The following is a 20,034-nucleotide window of genomic DNA, read 5'->3' on the forward strand; positions in this document are numbered from 1 at the left end:
ATGTCCTTTTGTTCTAAGGTTACCTTAACAATAATTAGATCTGAATTGTGGTGAGATACAATGGTATAAAATAAGTCTTTTGCGCAGATAAGGATTATACTGGTGCTTTGACAGGTTAGTTTTTATAGCTAAGCTTTTGACCCTTGCAGATTTAGCTACTAAATTATTTCAAAGACGACAACTGTATACAGTTCATGTATGCAGAATAGACAGCCCCAGGCAGCAGTGTGACAAAAATAATTAAATAAACTGTAAGGACACTCTACCTGACATCAATGTAATTTGCAAAGCTTGTCCAGTTCTTCCATTGTAATTTATTCTAATCTTTTGAAAATCACCGTGCTATGCGGTGTCAACCTTGTCCCTAGATACGGTCTTCAACAAAATCATTTTTGACATGACAAATAATGTGTCAAAGGAAGAGGTGAAAAGAGCTCACCTGGGGAAACGCTCCGCAACACCTACTCTATTTTTATGTTTGACCAGGACAATAAAATCCTGTATATTTTATAGTAAAGCTTACGGACTCATTTTTTAGGATGGAAACACCATTTAACCACTGAGCAGAAATTGACTATACAGTGATTTCTACCCAATGCTAGTTTTAGTAGTCCATTAAAGGGGTATTCCGGGCAAAACCATCTTATCCCCTTTCGAAAGGATAGGGGATAAGATGTCTGATCGCGGGGGGGGCTGCCGCTGGGCCCCCCCTGCGATCTCCCTGCAGCACCCGCATTCTATGCTTAGCTGTGTCATGAAGTTTCGGAAACCGCCCGGCTTCCGAGACGTAGACATGACGTGACGTCACGCCCCCTCCATTCATGTCTATGGGAGGGGGGCGTCACATTCCCCGTTCAGAAGCCCGGCGGTTTCTGAAACTTCAGACGCAGCTACGCATAGAATGCGGACTGCTGCAGGCCCCCCACCCCCCGCAATCAGACATCTTATCCCCTATCCTTTCGATAGGGGATAAGATGTTTTTGCCCGGAATACCCCTTTAAGTTGATAGCATAGTTAGTCCATCAAGTTGATAGATAGTATAGTTAGTCCATCAAGTTTATAGGTGTACTCCGCTGCTCAGCATTTCGAACAAACTGTTCCGAACGCTGGAGCTGGCGCCGAGAGCTCGTGATGTCATAGCCGCACCCTCAATGCAAGTCTATGGGAGGGGGCAAGTCTATGGGAGTGGACTCCTAAGAAAAAAAACTGTATGGATTTTAATACATTTTTCCTCCCCACACAATTGTATATCACAGTGCCCAGCTCCTCCTGCTTCATAAGATGCTGCTAGGAGTTCAGGTAGGTTTCATTCAACCAGATTTACACCGGCATACCGGGCTCATTGCGCCTCTTCCTAACTAGACACATTTTTATTTTTAGCACATGTGAAAGCTATAGTTTCTTCTGGTGTGGTTATGCAAATATATATATTTTTTTACCTTTTTCTCACACACACAGATACATACACACATATACACACACAGACACACACACACAAACATATACACACACACAGATACATACACACAGACACACACACACAAACATATACATACACACACACACAGACACACACACACACACAAACATATACACACACACAGATACATACACACAGACATATACACACACACACAAACATATACACACACAGATACATACACACAGACATATACACACACAGACACACACAAACATATACACACACACAGATACATACACACACACACAGACACACACACACAAACATATACACACACACAGATACATACACACATATACACACACAGACACACACACACACAAACATATACACACACACAGATACATACACACAGACACACACACACACACACAAACATATACACACACAGATACATACACACACACATACACACACACACAAACATATACACACACACAGATACATACACACAGACACACACACACACACACACAAACATATACACACACACACAAACATATACACACACACAGATACATACACACAGACATATACACACACACAAACATATACACACACACAAACATACACACAGACATATACACACACAGACACACACACAAACATATACACACACACATATGCATACACACAGGCATATACACACACACACAAACACATGGTCATAGTAGACCTTTGTAGGGCATTTGACAGTAAAACACATTTATTTTTATAGCTGATTTCCCTCCTGACATATTATCCCCAGTTACAGAGAAAATACAGACCCCTGACATTTACTGCTGAGCTGGTCAGCATCTCACTGCAGCTACCCGGCTGCCAATCACATGATCGCGAGGACAGGAAGCGGAACACCATATGGCTTCCTGCTTAGTAGTATACACATCGCTCATTGAACACTGCGTATGCACTTGCAAGGATGGTAATAGGATGGAAAATTAACCTTTACTTCTCTCTGTATAGCATGACTGTCAATGACTGTCATGATGACACTTAAAACGCTGCAAGGACGTTTCAAAATGTCTGCCAACCACTTTGAGGTTTTAAGTCAATGAGCTTTCCGAAAGTGGTTAAAAGGAGTTTCCTATATAAAAAATCTAATAGGTTATGCCATAACTTTCTGAATGTAGGCGTTCAACTATAAGTACCCACCTGATCCTAGGAAGGTAGGGGCTGTAGACACAAATTATATTAAGGGTAAACAGATTTTCTGCAGCAGAAAATATGCAGCTAATTTTGTTGCTACCCGTTGACCTTAATTCCACTGTAGAACTTCTGCAGTGGAATTTCCGCAGCAAATTTTGTACATGTGAACATACCTTAAAGGGGTACTCTGGCCCTAATGCATCTTATCCCCTATCCCAAGGTTAGGAGATATAGGTGTCTGATTGCGGGGGTCCCGTGGCTGGAGACCCCCGCAATCTGTCATTCAGCACCCACCTTTGCATGCTCTCCGCAGCTCTGGAGGCTCTGAGCCCCGCCCCCTCAAAGCAAGTCTATGGGAGGGGGTGTGACGGATAGGGGATAAGATGTACACTGCTAAAAAAAACAGTAGCATGAGACGGCTCAGGTAGTGCAGCTCATCCAGGATGGCACATCAATGCGAGCTGTGGCAAGAAGGTTTGCTGTGTCTGTCAGCGTAGTGTCCAGAACATGGAGACGCTACCAGGAGACAGGCCAGTACATCAGGAGATGTGGAGGAGGCCGTAGGAGGGCAACAACCCAGCAGCAGGACCGCTACCTCCGCCTTTGTGCAAAGAGGAGCAGGAGGAGCACTGCCACAGCTATTGCACAATGACCTCAAGCAGGCTACATGTGTCCACTCAAACGGTCAGAAGCAGACTCCATGAGGGTGGTATGAGAGCCCGACATCCACAGGTGGGGGTTGTGCTTACAGCCAAACACCATGCAGGATGTTTGGCATTTGCCAGAGAACACCAAGATTGGCAAATTCACCACTGGCACCCTGTGCTCTTCACAGATGAAAGCAGGTTCACCCTGAGCACATGTGACATGAGAGAGTCTGTAGACGCCATGGAGAACGTTCTGCTGCCTGCAACCTCCTCGAGCATGATTGATTTGGTGGTGGGTCAGTAATGGTGTGGGGTGGCATTTCTTTGGGGGGCCACACAACCCTCCATGTGCTTGCCAGAGGTAGCCTGACTTCCATTAGGTACCAAGATGATATCCTCAGACCCCTTGTGAGACCATATGCTGGTGCGGTTGGCCCTGGGTTCCTCCTAATGCAAGACAATGCTAGACCTCGTGTGGTTGGAGTGTGTTAGCAGTTCCTGCAAGAGGAAGGTATTGATACTATGGACTGGCCCGCCCGTTCCCCAGACCTGAATCCGATTGAGCACATCTGGGACATCATGTATTGCTCCATCGACCAACGCCACGTTGCACCACAGACTGTCCAGGAGTTGGCGGATGCTTTAATCCAGGTCTGGGAGGAAATCCCTCAGGAGACCATCCGCCACCTCATCAGGAGCCTGTCCAGGCATTGTAGGGAGGTCATACGGTGACGTGGAGGCCACACACACTACTGAGCCTCATTTTGACTCATCTTAAGGACTTTTCATCAAAGTTCGATCAGCCTGTAGTGTTTTCCACTTTGATTTTGAGTGTGACTCCATATCTAGACCTCCATGGGTTGATAAATTTGATTTCCATTGATAATTTTTGTGTGATTTTGTTGTCAGCACATTCAACTAAGTAAAGACGAAAGTATTTCATACGATTAGTTCATTCATTCAGATCTAGGATGTGTTATCTTAGTGTTCCCTTTATTTTTTTGAGCAGTGTATTAGGGCCAGAGTACCCCTTTAAGTATACATTTATATGTGTGCGCATTTTACTGCTGAAGTCAATGGGTAGGAAAATCAAAAGTATAAAATCTTCAGCATGTGGGAATGTACATTTAGGGTAGGGTCACATGTATCGCATCTGCAGCATATTTCACGCAGCAGATGCACCAATGCCAGTCACTAGAGCAAGTGCCAAGCTGCGGCTGGGTAGCCCTGGGTGTCAGATTTTCCGTTGCAGATCTCATAAAAAACAGACACAGAGGGTGACCCTACCCTATTTGTGACCCTACCCTTACCCTGTATTTCCTCAGGTAGGATTGCTTTGTGCTGAAATATCTTGCAATAAGGCCCATACCATGCTGTGTTGCTACTATAACACAACGAAAATCCACATGAATGTCTTAGTCTAGTATGATGGCAAATAGACATATATCTATAAACACATTCAGGTATAAGACATACCGTATATACTCGAGTATAAGCCGAGTTTTTCAGCACGATTTTTCGTGCTGAAAACGCCCCCCTCAGCTTATACTCGAGTGAACTCTCCGCCTGTCAATTCCTTCTCAGTGGTCTTCAACCTGCGGACCTCCAGAGGTTGCAAAACTACAACTCCCAGCATGCCCGGACAGCCATCGGCTGTCCGGGCATGCTGGGAGTTGTAGTTTTGAAACCTCTGTAGGTCTGCAGGTTGAAGACCACTGCGGCCTTCGTCATCATCCAGACCCCCCCACCGAGGGGAGGTGAGTAGAAAATTAAAGGGGGGGAGGTTTGGATGATGACAATGGCTGTCCGGGCATGCTGGGAGTTGTAGTTTTGCAACATCTGGAGGTCCGCAGGTTGAAGACCACTGATGAAGGGATTGACAGGCGGTGATGATGAATGAGGAGGGATGATGACGGGGGTGTGGATGATGACATGGGGGTGATGATGTATTTGCCACCTTAGGCTTATAGTCGAGTCAATAACTTTTCCTGGGTTTTTGGGGTGAAATTAGGGGCCTCGGCTTATATTCGGGTCGGCTTATACCCGAGTATATACGGTATTAGCCCTAGACATGATGGACCATTGTTACCACTTAGCTATTTAGACCAGATTTTTGTAAAGTCCATCACATATAGATCAATAACCTACTTTATAAATAGTTATAAATAGCTAAAGACTTTAACCATAAAACTATGACCCGCACATGAATACAAAATGAATAAAATATGTTCAATGCAATCAGACTTCTATAGAATAAAATCAATGCCGTCCACTTGTTGTTTAAAGCTCAGATGAACCATACATTTCTAGGCTGAATCTAGATTGAGCTGTGATTGCCACTTATATGAATAGCTATAGTTTCACACTCATTCAGAGAACATTGGTTGCATTAATTCAAAGTGATGGAAGACAAGGATTATTTCAGGCCTTGGTTCAAATACCCTGTGGAATCACTTGACTTGATAATGCATTAAGTTGCTCTACAAATGTCTGATAAAAGAATGCAGGCCACCGCCTGAGAAACTAATTGGAATCCATACTAGTGCTTGCTAGACCCTCCATGAACATCAATGACAGATCAGCTGCACGGTGACTATCCATCTGTACAGAAATAGAAATTATGAGTAGGAGACTTTAGTTGGGACCACTTATAACGGAGTCCATTGTGACTTTATAATGTACACTGCTTCTAATGCATTTCCTGTTATGATCTTAGAATAGAATCATAATAAGAATGTGACTCTGCAGAGTCCATTACTGACTTCTTGATCCTGCTAAGCTCCGATTTTAGGGAATCAATTCCTCAAAATTTTTTAAGTGCAAAAAATAAACAAGACGGGGGCGGCCTCAGAGTGGCAATAAATGAAAAGTTGTCGAAAGGAAAACTGATCCAGAAAAGACTCTGGATTTACACTTTAAAGGGGTACTCTGCCGAAAAACATCTTATCCCCTATCTCCGGGCCGGCAGCAGCGGTGTCCGGAAAAGGGGAGCTTCCATGTTCGTGATGTCACGCCACGCCGCCTCCATTCATGTCTATGGGAGGGGGCGTGACGGCTACTCCTCCCATAGACATGAATGGAGGGGGCGTGGCGGCTGTAGTCACCAGTCATCCAGCACGGAGCAGAGTTCGCTCCATGCACGGATGACTAGGGTGCCGCGCCGGAGATCGCAGAGTTCCCCAGCAGACGAGGGGGCCTCAGAGTGGCAGAGTTCTGGCAATAAATGACAAGTCGTCAAAAGGAAAACTGATCCAGAAAAGACATTTGCAGTAAATAGGTGAATGTTTCTTAAGATGTGCCCCTACACATCTTATCCCCTATCCAAAGGATAGGGGATAAGATATCTGATCATGCTGGGGACCCCCACAATCTCGGTTTGTGACACCCCCAGACATCCGGTGCACAGACCGAATTTCACTCCGTGTTGGATGACTGGCGATGCAGGGCAGAGGCTCGAGACGTCCCGGGCAACACCCCGCTAGTTGCCCGGGACGTTAAAAAAAATAATATATGACAGAAAACATTATGTACCCCTTAGGTTGTAGTGGGGTCCACAATGCAGACACATCTAACTCCATATGCACCAAACATTTTATAAGACTCACATCCAAACCTTTCTGACAGGTCCACATCTTAGGCTGGTTTCACATTCCATTTAATGCAAACACCATTACAGGTATTGACGACTGTATCAGTATAGATCCATAGACCCCCATATACTCTATCGTGGCCAAAAGTGTGTCATTTTAGCCTCCATTTGGGGCTTATGTGCCTGGGTCTACTGGATGCCAAATAAAAAAAGTATACCACTGGTATATATGTCTTTTTACTATGTGATCCTATGTATGCTAGAAAGTGGAATTGGTCATAAGTATAGATTGGATGTATATATGGGGGGCTCCCCCGATATGTATATCGGAACAACACTGCTTAACATACTATGAAAGGGGCGCGACACAGAGCTCTCAAGGAAGTTCCTACATGAAGAGATCGGTGGAGATTTATCAAAACCTGTGGAGAGGAAAAGTTGCCCAGTTGTCCATAGCAACCAATCAGATCGCTTCTTTCATTTTTCACAGGCCTCTAAAAAAAATGAAAGAAGCAATCTGATTGGTTGCTATGGGCAACTGGTCAACTTTTCCTCTCCACAGGTTTTGATAAATCTCCTCCATCATTTCCCAAACTCTCATAGTGTGTGTATATATATATATATATATATATATATATATATATATGGTAACTGTTAGCACAGACCTGGATTTTTACCCTTTGCAGGGCTTTCTCAAGGGTTTTAAAGGGGTACTCCACTGGAAAAAATTTTTTTAATTAACTGGTGCCAGAAAATAAAACATATTTGTAAATTACTTCTATTAAAAAATCGTAATCCTTCTAGTACTTATCAGCTGCTATATACTCCACAGGAAGTTCTTTTCTTTTTTAATTTCCTTTCTGTCTGACCACAGTGCTCTCTGCTTACGCCTCTGTCCATTTTAGGAACTGTCCGGAGTAGGATAGGTTTGCCATGTGGATTTTCTCCTACTCTGAACAGTTCCTAAAATGGACAGAGGTGTCAGCAGAGAGCACAGTGGTCAGACAGAAAGGAAATTCAAAAAGAAAAGAACTTCCTGTGGAGCAAATAGCAGCTGATAAGTACTGGAAGGATTATGATTTAACTGGCACCAGTTGATAAAAAAAAAATATTTTCCAGTGGAGTACCCCTTTAAGGTCTCTGCTTGCATTCATGAATAGGAACCAAGTTCTGGTCAGGCAGCAATCCCATAGGTAGAAGACAGATTATAAAGTTAAAGTATGTGTAGAAAGACTGAAATATTACATGGAAGTAAAAAAAAAAGAAATATTTCCAGTTGTATTTCTGCAAACCATAAACCACTGACACAAAAAAATAAGATAATTTTTTTTTTGCTAAACTCTTTAAATAAATAGCAATTTGTAATATGTTAAATTAAAAAAATACATTACTCACCTTTTCTATGGATTTTTTTTTTAAGCATAACATCTGATGATAGTCCTGCGGCAAGATACCAGTTTAAAGGGGTACTCCGGTGAAAACCTTTTTTCTTTTAAATCAACTGGTGGCAGAAAGTTAAACATATTTGTAAATTACTTCTATTAAAAAATCTTAATCCTTCCTGTACTTATTAGCTGCTGAATACTACAGAGGAAATTCTTTTCTTTTTGGAATGCTCTCTGATGACATCACGAGCACAGTTCTCTCTGCTGACGTCATTATAATAATAACAACACTTTATTTATTGTCCTTAGTGGGATTCAAACTTAAATCCCCAGCACTGCAAGGCAGCAGTGCTAACCACTGAGCCACCATGTATCAGCTATGCATGGTTGCTAAAATTGACAGAGATATCAGCAGAGAGCACTGTGCTCGTGATGTCATCAGTGTTACAAAAAGAAAGGAATTTCCTCTGTAGCATTCAGCAGCTAAAAAGTACTGGAAGGATTAAGATTTTTTAATAGAAGTAATTTACAAATATGTTTAACTTTCTGCCACCAGTTGATTTAAAAGAAAAAAAGGTTTTCACTGGAGTACCCCTTTAAATCTCCTGGCAACTTTGTAGCCCGGGACTTGACTGCTGCTAAAGCGATCAGGATAAAAATTTGCCGGAAGGCCCATGCAAGTCTACTTCCAGCAAATCAATTTTCTGATCTCTCTATAGTCTCGGGAAACAAAGAAGGGAGATTATCAGGCGATTTAAGCAGGTATCCTGCCGCCGGATCAACTTTGGATTTACACTTTAAAGGGGTACTCCGCCGAAAAACATCTTATCCCCTATCTCCGGGCCGGCAGCAGCGGTGTCTGGAAAAGGGAAGCTTGGAGCTTCCGTGTTCCTGATGTCACGCCATGCCGCCTTCATTCATGTCAATGGGAGGGGGCGTGACGGCTACGTAGTAGCCGTCACGCCAACTCTCATAGACATGAATGGAGGGGGCATGGCGGCTGTAGTCACCAGTCATCCGGCATGGAGCGGAGTCCGCTCCATGCACGGATGACTAGGGTGCCCCGCCGGAGATCGTGGAGTTCCCCAGCAGCGGGACCCCCGCGATCAGACATCTTATCCCCTATCCTTTGGATAGGAGATAAGATGTTCTTCGGCAGAGTGCCCCTTTAAGACTACCCAAAACAGCACAAACACATTATCAATATGTAATATAAACTCATGCAAGCCTATTATACCATGTCAGCTATAACACCACTATAAAGTATACATTTTAGTTATGTTTCGGGCATGTGTCCTTCATGAGACTCACAAATGTACAGTATGTATTTGGTATATGACACAAAGGTGTCATACACCGCTATCCCAAACTGGACAAAAGCCTTCCATAAAACACATTGCAGACTTACAATAAATGCTCAAAGATACATGTATTGTACAAACATTATTAAAGTGGTATTCCAGGAACTGGATCCAAAAAGTTAAACAGATTTGTAAATGACTTCTATTAAAAATCTTAATCCTTTCAATAATTATCAGCTGCTGAAGTTGAGTTTTTGTTTTCTGTCTGGCAACAGTGCTCTCTGCTGACATCTCTGCTTGTCTCGGGAACTGCACAGAGTAGAAGGGGTTTGCTATGGCGATTTTCTTCGAACTGGGCGGTTCCCAAACACGTGTCATCAGAGAGCACTTAGACAGAAAACAACAACTCAACTTCAGCAGCTCATAAGTACTGAAAGGATTAAGATTTTTTCAATAGAAGTAATTTACAAATCTGTTTAACTTTCCAGAGCCAGTTGATATATATAAAAAAGTTTTTTCCTGGATAACCCCTTTAACCCCTTAAGGACCCTTGACGTACGTGTACGTCATGGCACTCTGGTACTTAACCCCTTAAGGACCAGGCCATTTTACACCTTAGGACCGGAGCGTTTTTTTAACATCTGACCACTGTCACTTTAAACATTAATAACTCTGGAATGCTTTTACCTATCATTCTGATTCCGAGATTGTTTTTTCGTGACATATTCTACTTTATGTTATTGGTAAAATTTTGTCGATACTTGCATCGTATCATAGTGAAAAATGTCAAAATTTGCTGAAAAAATTGAAAATTTTGCATTTTTCGAACTTTGAAGCTCTCTGCTTGTAAGGAAAATGGATATTCCAAATAAAAAAAAATTTTATTCACAAATACAATATGTCTACTTTATGTTTGCATCATAAAATTAATGAGTTTTTACTTTTGGAAGACACCAGAGGGCGAACAACAATGCTCAGAAGAGAAGGAGTCATATTTGGCTTTTGGAGAGCAAATTTTGGTCGGGGGGCATGTCGCATTTAGGAAGCCCCTATGGTGCCACAACAGCAAAAAACCCTCACATGGCATACCATTTTGGAAACTAGACTCCTTGAGGAACGTAACAAGGAATAAAGTGAGCCTTAATACCCTACAGGGGTTTCACGACTTTTGCATATGTAAAAAAAAGAATATTTTTTTTCACTAAAATGTGTGTTTCCCCCCAAATTTCACATTTTTGCAAGGGTTAATAGCAGAAAATACCCCCCAAAATTTGTAACCCCATCTCTTCTGAGTATGAAGGTACCCCATAAGTGGACCTGAAGTGCACTACGGGCGAACTACAATGCTCAGAAGAGAAGGAGTCATATTTGGCTTTTGGAGAGCAAATTTTGCTCGGGGGGCATGTCGCATTTAGGAAGCCCCTATGGTGCCAGGACAGCAAAATAACCCCCACATGGCATACCATTTTGGAAACAAGACCCCTTGAGGAACGTAACAAGGTGTACAGTGAGCATTTACCCCCCACTGGTGTCTGTCAGAACTTTGGAACAGTGGGCTGTACAAAATTTTTAATTTGCACAGCCCACTCTTCCAAAGATCTGTCAGACACCTGTGGGGTGTAAATTCTCACTTCACCCCTCATTATATTCCGTGAGGGGTGTAGTTTCCAAAATGGGGTCACATGTGTTTTTTTTTTTTTTTTGCGTTTGTCAAAACCGCTGTAACAATCAGCCACCCCTGTGCAAATCACCTCAAATGTACATGGCGCACTGTCCCTTCTGGGCCTTGTTGTGCGCCCCCAGAGAAGTTTGCGCCCACTTATGGGGTATCTCCGTACTCGGGAGAAATTGCATTACAAATTTTGGGGGGCGTTTTTCCCTTTTACCTCTTGTCAAAATGAAAAGTAAAGGGCAACACCAGCGTGTTAGTGTAAAAAATTTATTTTTTTACACTAACACGCTGTTGTAGACCCCAACTTCACCTTTTCATAAGGGGTTAAAGGAGAAAAATCCCCCAAAATTTGTAACACAATTTCTCCCGAGTACGGCGATACCCCATATGTGGCCCTAAACTGTTGCCTTGAAATACGACAGGGCTCCAAAGTGAGAGCGCCATGCGCATTTGAGGCCTGAATTAGGGATTTGCATAGGGGTGGACATAGGGGTATTCTACGCCAGTGATTCCCAAACAGGGTGCCTCCAGCTGTTGCAAAACTCCCAGCATGCTTGGACAGTCAACAGCTGTCCAGCAATACTGGGAGTTGTTGTTTTGCAACAGCTGGAGGCTCCATTTTGGAAACAGTGGCGTACCGGACGTTTTTCATTTTTATTGGGAGGAGAGGGGGGCTGTGTAGGGGTATGTGTATATGTAGTGTTTTTTACTTTTTATTTTATTTTGTGTTAGTGTAGTGTAGTGTTTTTAGGGTACAGTCACACGGGCGGGGGATTACAGCGAGTTTCCCGCTGCGAGTTTGAGCTTCCGCACAAAATTTGCTGCATCGCAAACTTGCAGCCTGATACTCACTGTAAGTCCCCTGCCCATGTGAATGTACCCTGTACATTCACAGGGGGGGGACCTCCAGCTGTTACAAAACTACAACTCCCAGCATGCACAGTTTATCAGTGCATGCTGGTAGTTAGAGTTTTGCAACAGCTGGAGGCACACGGTTGGGAAACACAGTTAGGAAACAGACAATGTTTCCCAACCAGTGTGCCTCCAGTTGTTGCAAAACCACAACTCCCAGCATTCTCAGACATGCTGGGAGTAGTAGTTCGGCAACATCTTTAGAGCCAGATGTTGCCGAACTACAACTCCTAGCATGCTGGGAGTTGTAGTTTTGCAACATCTGGAGGACTACAGTTTGCAGACCACTAATACAGTGGTTCCCAATCTGTGCCCTTCCAGATGTTGCAAAACTAGAACTCCCAGTATGCCAAAACTGTCCAGGCATGCTGGGAGTTGTAGTTCTGCAACATCTGAAGGGCCAGATGTTACAGAACTACAACTCACAGCATGCCTGGACAGTAAGGGCATGCTGAGGATGTGTAGTTTTGCAACATCTGGAAGGGCACAGTGGTCTCCAAACTGTGGACCTCCAGATGTTGCAAAACTGCAACTCCCAGCATGCCCAGACGCCAAGGGCTGTCTGGGCATGCTGGGAGTTGTAGTATACACGGTCCCATTACAGCAATGCATGTCGCTTTACGGCGACGTGCATTGCTGTAAAGGGCCCGACCGCGGCTGAAGATCTACTCACCTGTCGCCGCCGCCGCCATCTTCCTCGCCGGGATCCGGGTCTTCAGGGACGAGGTAAGTACCGGGCCGGACCCCAGCACTCCCCCGTCCCCCGCCTCGTCCTCCGGTCTTCCTCCCGTCCTCTCCGGACTTCAAGGGGCCGGGCAGGATAGGAGGAAGTAACCGCCCCCCCTCCTGCGATTGGTCGGTTAGTTAACCGACGGATCGCAGGGGATCGGAGGAGGTGGCAGGCTTGCCACCTCGCTCCTAGTCTTCAGCATGGTCCTGGCTGTCTGTGACAGCCGGGATCATGCGAAATTACCGGGCGGTCGGGTCCCAGAGACCCGATCAGCCCGGTATCGCCGCAGATCGCAAGGGCGATTTCCCTTGCGATTTGCGGCGATCGCCGACATGGGGGGCCTACATGGCCCCCCTCGGCGTTTGCCCTGGATGCCTGCTGAAGGATTTCAGCAGGCATCCAGTTCCGATCTCTGCCCGGCGAGCGGCAGAGATCGGAAATACAACAGGACGTTCTCTAACGTCCTTGGGCATTAAAGCCCAGGTAGCGGGGACGTTAGAGAACGTCCTATGTCCTTAAGAGGTTAAGGGGTACTCCGGTAAAAACCTTTTATCTTTTAAATCAACTGGTGGCAGAAAGTTAGACATATTTGTAAATTACTTCTATTAAAAAATCTTAATCCTTCCGGTACTTATTAGCTGCTGAATACTACAGAGGAAATTATTTTCTTTTTGGAATGCTCTCTGATGACATCACGAACACAGTTCTCTCTGCTAACGTTATTATAATAATAATAACTATTATAAAAACTGGACCCCATTATAAAAACTCTATTGTTGTCCTTAGTGGGATTTGAACCCAAGTCCCCAGCACTGCAACGCAGCAGTGCTAACCACTGAGCCACCATGCTGCCCTTAGCATACATCTGCTATGCACGGTTGCTAAAATGGACAGAGATTTCAGCAGAGAGCACTGTGCTCGTGATGTCATCAGTGTTCCAAAAAGAAAGGAATTTCCTCTGTAGCATTCAGCAGCTAATAAGTACTGGAAGGATTAAGATTTTTTTAATAGAAGTAATTTACAAATATGTTTAACTTTCTGCCACCAGTTGATTTAAAAGAAAAAAGGTTTTCACAGGAGTACCCCTTTAACCCCTTAAGGACCCAGCCATTTTACACCTCAGGACCCGGCCATTTTTTGCACATCTGACCACTGTCACTTTAAACATTAATAACTCTGGAATGCTTTTAGTTATCATTCTGATTCCGAGATTGTTTTTTCGTGACATATTCTACTTTAACATAGTGGTAAAATTTTGTGGTAACTTGCATCCTTTCTTGGTGAAAAATCCCAAAATTTGATGAAAAATTTGAAAATTTTGCATTTTTCTAACTTTGAAGCTCTCTGCTTGTAAGGAAAATGGATATTCCAAATAATTTTTTTTTTATTCACATATACAATATGTCTACTTTATGCTTGCATCATAAAATTTGCGTGTTTTTACTTTTGGAAGACACCAGAGGGCTTCAAAGTTCAGCAGCAATTTTCCAATTTTTCACAAAATTTCCAAAATCACAATTTTTCAGGGACCAGTTCAGGTTTGAAGTGGATTTGAAGGGTCTTCATATTAGAAATACCCCACAAATGACCCCATTATAAAAACTACACCCCCCAAAGTATTCAAAATGACATTCAGTCAGCGTTTTAACCCTTTAGGTGTTTCACAGGAATAGAAGCAAAGTGAAGGAGAAAATTCACAATCTCCATTTTTTACACTCGCATGTTCTTGTAGACCCAATTTTTGAATTTTTACAAGGCGAAAAAGGAGAAAATGTATACTTCAATTTGTAGCCCAATTTCTCTCGAGTAAGCACATACCTCATATGTCTATGTAAAGTGTTCGGCGGGCGCAGTGGAGGGCTCAGAAGCGAAGGAGCGACAAGGGGATTTTGGAGACTACGTTTTTTTTAAATGGTTTTTGGGGGGCATGTTGCATTTAGGAAGCCCCTATGGTGCCAAAACAGCAAAAATCCCCCACATGGCATACCATTTTGGAAACTGGACCCCTTGAGGTACGTAACAAGGAATAAAGTGAGCCTTAATACCCCACAGGGGTTTCACGACTTTTGCATATGTAAAAAAATTAAAATAAAATTTCACTAAAATGTGTGCTTCCCCCCAAATTTCACATTTTTGCAAGGGTTAATAGCAGAAAATACCCCCCAAACATTGTAACCCCATCTCTTCTGAGTATGAAGGTACCCCATAAGTTGACCTGAGGTGTACTATGGGTGAACTACAATGCTCAGAAGAGAAGGAGTCATATTTGGCTTTTTGAGAGCAAATTTTGCTTGGGGGCATGTCGCATTTAGGAAGCCCCTATGGTGCCAGGACAGCAAAAAAAAAACCACATGGCATACCATTTTGGAAACTAGACCCCTTGAGGAACGTAACAAGGAATTAAGGGAGCCTTAATACCCCACAGTGGTTTCACGACTTTTGCATACGTTAAAAAAAAAAAAAATCACTAAAAGGTGTGTATCCCCCCCAAATTTCACATTTTTGCAAGGGCTAATAGCAGAAAATACCGCCCAAAATGTGTAACCACATCTCTTCTGAGTATGGAGGTACCCCATAAGTTGACCTGAAGTGCACTACGGGCGAACTACAATGCTCAGAAGAGAAGCAGTCATATTTGGCTTTTTGAGAGCAAATTTTGCTCGGGGGGCATGTCGCATTTAGGAAGCCCATATGGTGCCAGGACAGCAAAATAACCCCCACATGGTATACCATTTTGGAATCTAGACCCCTTGAGGAATGTAACAATGAGCATTTACCCCCCCACTGGTGTCTGTCATATCTTTGGAAAAGTGGGCTGTACAACATTTTTAATTTGCACAGCCCACTGTTCCAAAGATCTGTCAGACACCAGTGGGGTGTAAATTCTCACTGCACCCCTCATTACATTCCGTGAGGGGTGTAGTTTCCGAAATGGGGTCACATGTGGGGTTTTTTTTTTTTTTGCGTTTGTCAAAACCGCTGTAACAATCAGCCACCCCTGTGCAAATCACCTCAAATGTACATGGCACACTCTCCCTTCTGGGCCTTGTTGTGCGCCCCCAGAGCACTTTGCGCCCACTTATCTCCGTAGTCGGGAGAAGTTGCATTACAAATTTTGGGGGGCTTTTTTCCCCTTTACCTCTTCTCAAAATGAAAAGTATAGGGCAACACCAGCATGTTAGTGTAAAAAGTTTATTTTTTTACACTAACATGCTGGTGTAGACCCCAACTTCACCTTTTCATAAGGGGTGAAAGGAGATTTGTTAGTCAATTTCTCCAGAGTACGGCGATACCCCATATGTGGCCCTATACTGTTGCCTTGAAATACGACAGGGCTCCGAATTGAGAGCGCCATGTGCATTTGAGGCCTGAATTAGGGATTTGCATAGGGGTGGACATAGGGGTATTCTACGCCAGTGATTCACAAACAGGGTGCCTCCAGCTGTTGCAAAACTCCCAGCATGCCTGGACAGTCAACGGCTGTCCGGCAATACTGGGAGTTGTTGTTTTGCAACAGCTGGAGGCTCCATTTTGGAAAGAGTGGCGTACCAGACGTTTTTTATTTTTATTGGGGAGGGAGGGGGGCTGTGTAGGGGTATGTGTATATGTAGTGTTTTTTACTTTTTATTTTATTTTGTGTTAGTGTAGTGTAGTGTTTTTAGGGTACAGTCACACGGGCGGGTGTTACAGCGAGTTTCCTGCTGCGAGTTTGAGCTACCGTGCAAAATTTGCTGCATTGCAAACTTGCAGCCCGATACTCACTTTAAGCCCCTGCCCATGTGAATGTACCCTGTACATTCACAGGGGGGGGACCTCCAGCTGTTGCAAAACTACAACTCCCAGCATGCACAGTCTCAGTGCATGCTGGTAGTTATAGTTTTGCAACAGCTGGAGGTACACGGGTTGGGAAACACTGAGTTAGGAAACAATGTTTCCCAACCAGTGTGCCTCCAGCTGTTGCAAAACCACAACTCCCAAACATTCTCAGGCATGCTGGGAGTAGTAGTTCGGCAACATCTTTAGAGCCAGATGTTGCCGAACTACAACTCCCAGCATGCTTGGAGTTGTAGTTTTGCAACATCTGGAGGACTACAGTTTGCAGGCCACTAATACAGTGGTTCCCAATCTGTGCCCTTCCAGATGTTGCAAAACTACAACTCCCAGTATGCCAAAACTGTCCAGGCATGCTGGGAGTTGTAGTTCTGAAACATCTGAAGGGCCAGATGTTACAGAACTACAACTCCCAGCATGCCTGGACAGTAAGGGCATGCTGAGGATGTGTAGTTTTGCAACATCTGGAAGGGCACAGTGGTCCAAAAACTGTGGACCTCCAGAAGTTACAAAACTGCAACTCCCAGCATGCCCAGACGCCAAGGGCTGTCTGGGCATGCTGGGAGTTGTAGTTTACAGGGTCCCAATACAGCAATGCATGACGCTTTACGGCGACGTGCATTGCTGTAAAGGGCCCGACCGCGGCTGAAGATCTACTCACCTGTCGCCGCCGCCGCCGTCTTCATCGTTTGGATCCGGGTCTTCAGGGACGAGGTAAGTACCGGGGCCGGACCCCAGCACTCCCCCTTCCCGTGTCCTCCGGTCTTCCTCCCGTCCTCTCCGGACTTCAAGGGGCCGGGCAGGACGGGAGGAAGTAACCGCCCCCCCCCCCCTCCTGCGATTGGTCGGTTAACTAACCGACGGATCGCAGGGAATAGGAGGAGGTGGCAGGCTTGCCACCTCGCTCCTATTCTTTAGCATGGTCCCGGCTGTCTGTTACAGCCGGGATCATGCGAAACTACCGGGTGTTCGGGTCCCAGAGACCCGATCAGCCCGGTATCGCCGCAGATCGCAAGGGCGATTTCCATGGCCCCCCTCGGCGTTTGCCCTGGATGCCTGCTGAAGCATTTCAGCAGGTATCTGGTTCCGATCTCTGCCCGGCGAGCGGCAGAGACCGGAAAACGCCAGGACGTACGGGGACATCCTGGGTCCTTAAAGCCCAGGGTGTGGGGACGTCCCCGTACGTCCTGGGTCCTTAAGAGGTTAAGGACCCATGACGTACGAGTACGTCATGGACAATTCCGGCCCCGGCCGCGCAACGGGCATGAATCGGACCGGGATGCCTGCTGAAATCATTCAGCAGGCATCCCGTGCAAAGGCCCAGGGGGGTCACAAGAACCCACCATGTCAGCGATCGCGGCAAATCACAAGTTAATTCACACTTGCGATTTGCACAATTCCGGGTCATAACGGATCTATGGTGACTCGGAATAGAAGGGGGATTGCGGGTGTCCATGACACCCACAATCCCCCTGAAGGCATAGCAGTGAGATGGCAGGGGTGCCACCCCTCCTATCCCTGCTATTGGTGGTCTAGACGCGACCACCAATAGCAGATCGGGGGCAGAGGGGGTTAACTTTCGTTTTCCCCGTCATGCCCACCCACAATAGGCGGGGCAGGATGGGGAAACCCGACAGGGACCAGCGCCGAAGATCCACTTACCGATCCGGAGGCTGCGGGCGGCGATATCGTGCGGCTGGATCCTACGGAAGCCGATGAGTTGCCTAGCGACATCTGGAGGGTACAGTCTGAGACCACGAGATAGTGGTCTCTAACTGTAGCCCTCCAGATGTTGCAAAGCTACAACTCCCAGCATGCCCAGACAGCTGTTTGGGCATGCTGGAATATGTAGTTTTGCAACGGCTGGAGGGCTAAAGTTTGAGACCACTATCTAGTGGTCTCTAAACTGTATCCCTCCAGATCTTGCAAAACTACAACTCCTAGCATGCCCAAACAGCTGTTTGCTGTCCGGGCATGCTGGGATTTGTAGTTTTGCAACAGCTGGAGGACCACAGTTTGGAGATCACTTTGCAGTGGTCTCTAAAACTGTAGCACTCCAGAAGTTGCAAAACTGCAAATCCCAGCATGCCCAAACCGCAAACAGCTGTCTAGGCATGCTGGGAGTTGTAGTTGCGTACCTCCAGCTGTTGCATAACTACATCTCCCAGCATGCCCTTTGGTGATCAGTACATGCTGGGAGTTGTAGTTTTGCAACAGCTGGAGGCACACTGGTTGGAAAATACTGAGTTAGATAACAGAACCTAACTGAAGGTTTTCCAACCAGTGTGCCTCCAGCTGTTGCAAAACTATAACTCCCAGCATGCATGGTCTGTCAGTACATGCTGGGAGTTGTAGTTTTGTAACAGCTGGAGGTTTGCCCCCCCAGGTAAACGTACAGGGTACATTCACATGGGCAAGTTTACAGTAAGTTTCTTGCTTCAAGTTTGGGCTGCGGCAAACTCTCCTAGCGGGAAACTCACCGTAACACACCAGTGCGAATGTACCCTAAAAACACTACACTACTACATAATAAAGGGTAAAACACTATATATACACCCCCTTACACTGTCCCCACCCCCCCCCCCCCCCCCCCCCGCAATAAAATTTAAAACGTATTGTACGGCAGTGTTTCCAAAACGGAAACTGTTGCAAAACAACAACTCCCAGCATTTCTGGACAGCCACTGACTGTCCAGGCATGCTGGGAGTTTAGCAACAGCTGGAGGCACCCTGTTTGGGAATCACTGGCGTAGAATACCCCTATGTCCACCCCTATGCAACCCCTAATTTAGTCCTCAAATGCGCATGGCGCTCTCTCACTTTGGAGCCCTGTCGTATTTCAAGGATACAGTTCAGGGCCACATATGGGGAATTCCTGTACTCGGGAGAAATTGCACTACAAATTTTGGGGGGCTTTTTCTCCTTTTATCCCTTATGAAGAGGAAAAGTTGGGGGCTACACCAGCTTGTTAGTGTAAAAAATTTTTACATTTTACACTAACATACTGGTGTTGCCCCATACTTTTTATTTTCACAAGCGTTAAAAGGAAATAAAGACCCCCAAAATTTGTAACGCAATTTCTCCTGAGTACAGAAATACCCCATATGTGGGCGTAAAATGCTCTGCGGGTGCACAACAAGGCTCAAGAGTGAGAGCGGACTATGTACATTTGAGGCCTAAATTGGTGATTTGCACAGGGGTGGACGATTTTACAGCGGTTCTGACATAAACGCAAAAAAATAAATACCCACATGTGACCCCATTTTGGAAACTACATCCCTCACGGAATGTAATAAGAGGTACAGTGAGCATTTACGCCCCACAGATTTTTGGAACAGT

At 45.0% G+C, this 20,034-nt stretch overlaps 1 protein-coding gene and 1 long non-coding RNA gene across 11 annotated transcripts in view; one reads left to right on the plus strand and one right to left on the minus strand.

Moving 5' to 3' along the window:
- The window catches only part of CDKL5 (cyclin dependent kinase like 5), a 358,007-nt gene that overhangs the window by 288,584 nt on the left and 49,389 nt on the right, over nucleotides 1-20,034 (minus strand). The window contains exon 1 of one of the 10 annotated variants that reach the window (XM_056558771.1): nucleotides 7,216-7,238. The exons of 8 other annotated variants lie outside the window; for them this stretch is intronic. The gene's annotated coding sequence lies outside the window, so the exon portion shown is untranslated. One more of the 10 variants, XM_056558770.1, reaches the window with a different exon arrangement.
- Nucleotides 1-20,034, plus strand: part of LOC130356809 (uncharacterized) — a 119,101-nt gene that overhangs the window by 52,665 nt on the left and 46,402 nt on the right. The window lies entirely within an intron of this gene.

Source organism: Hyla sarda, chromosome 2, assembly GCF_029499605.1.
Source record: "Hyla sarda isolate aHylSar1 chromosome 2, aHylSar1.hap1, whole genome shotgun sequence".
NCBI lineage: Eukaryota > Metazoa > Chordata > Amphibia > Anura > Hylidae > Hyla > Hyla sarda.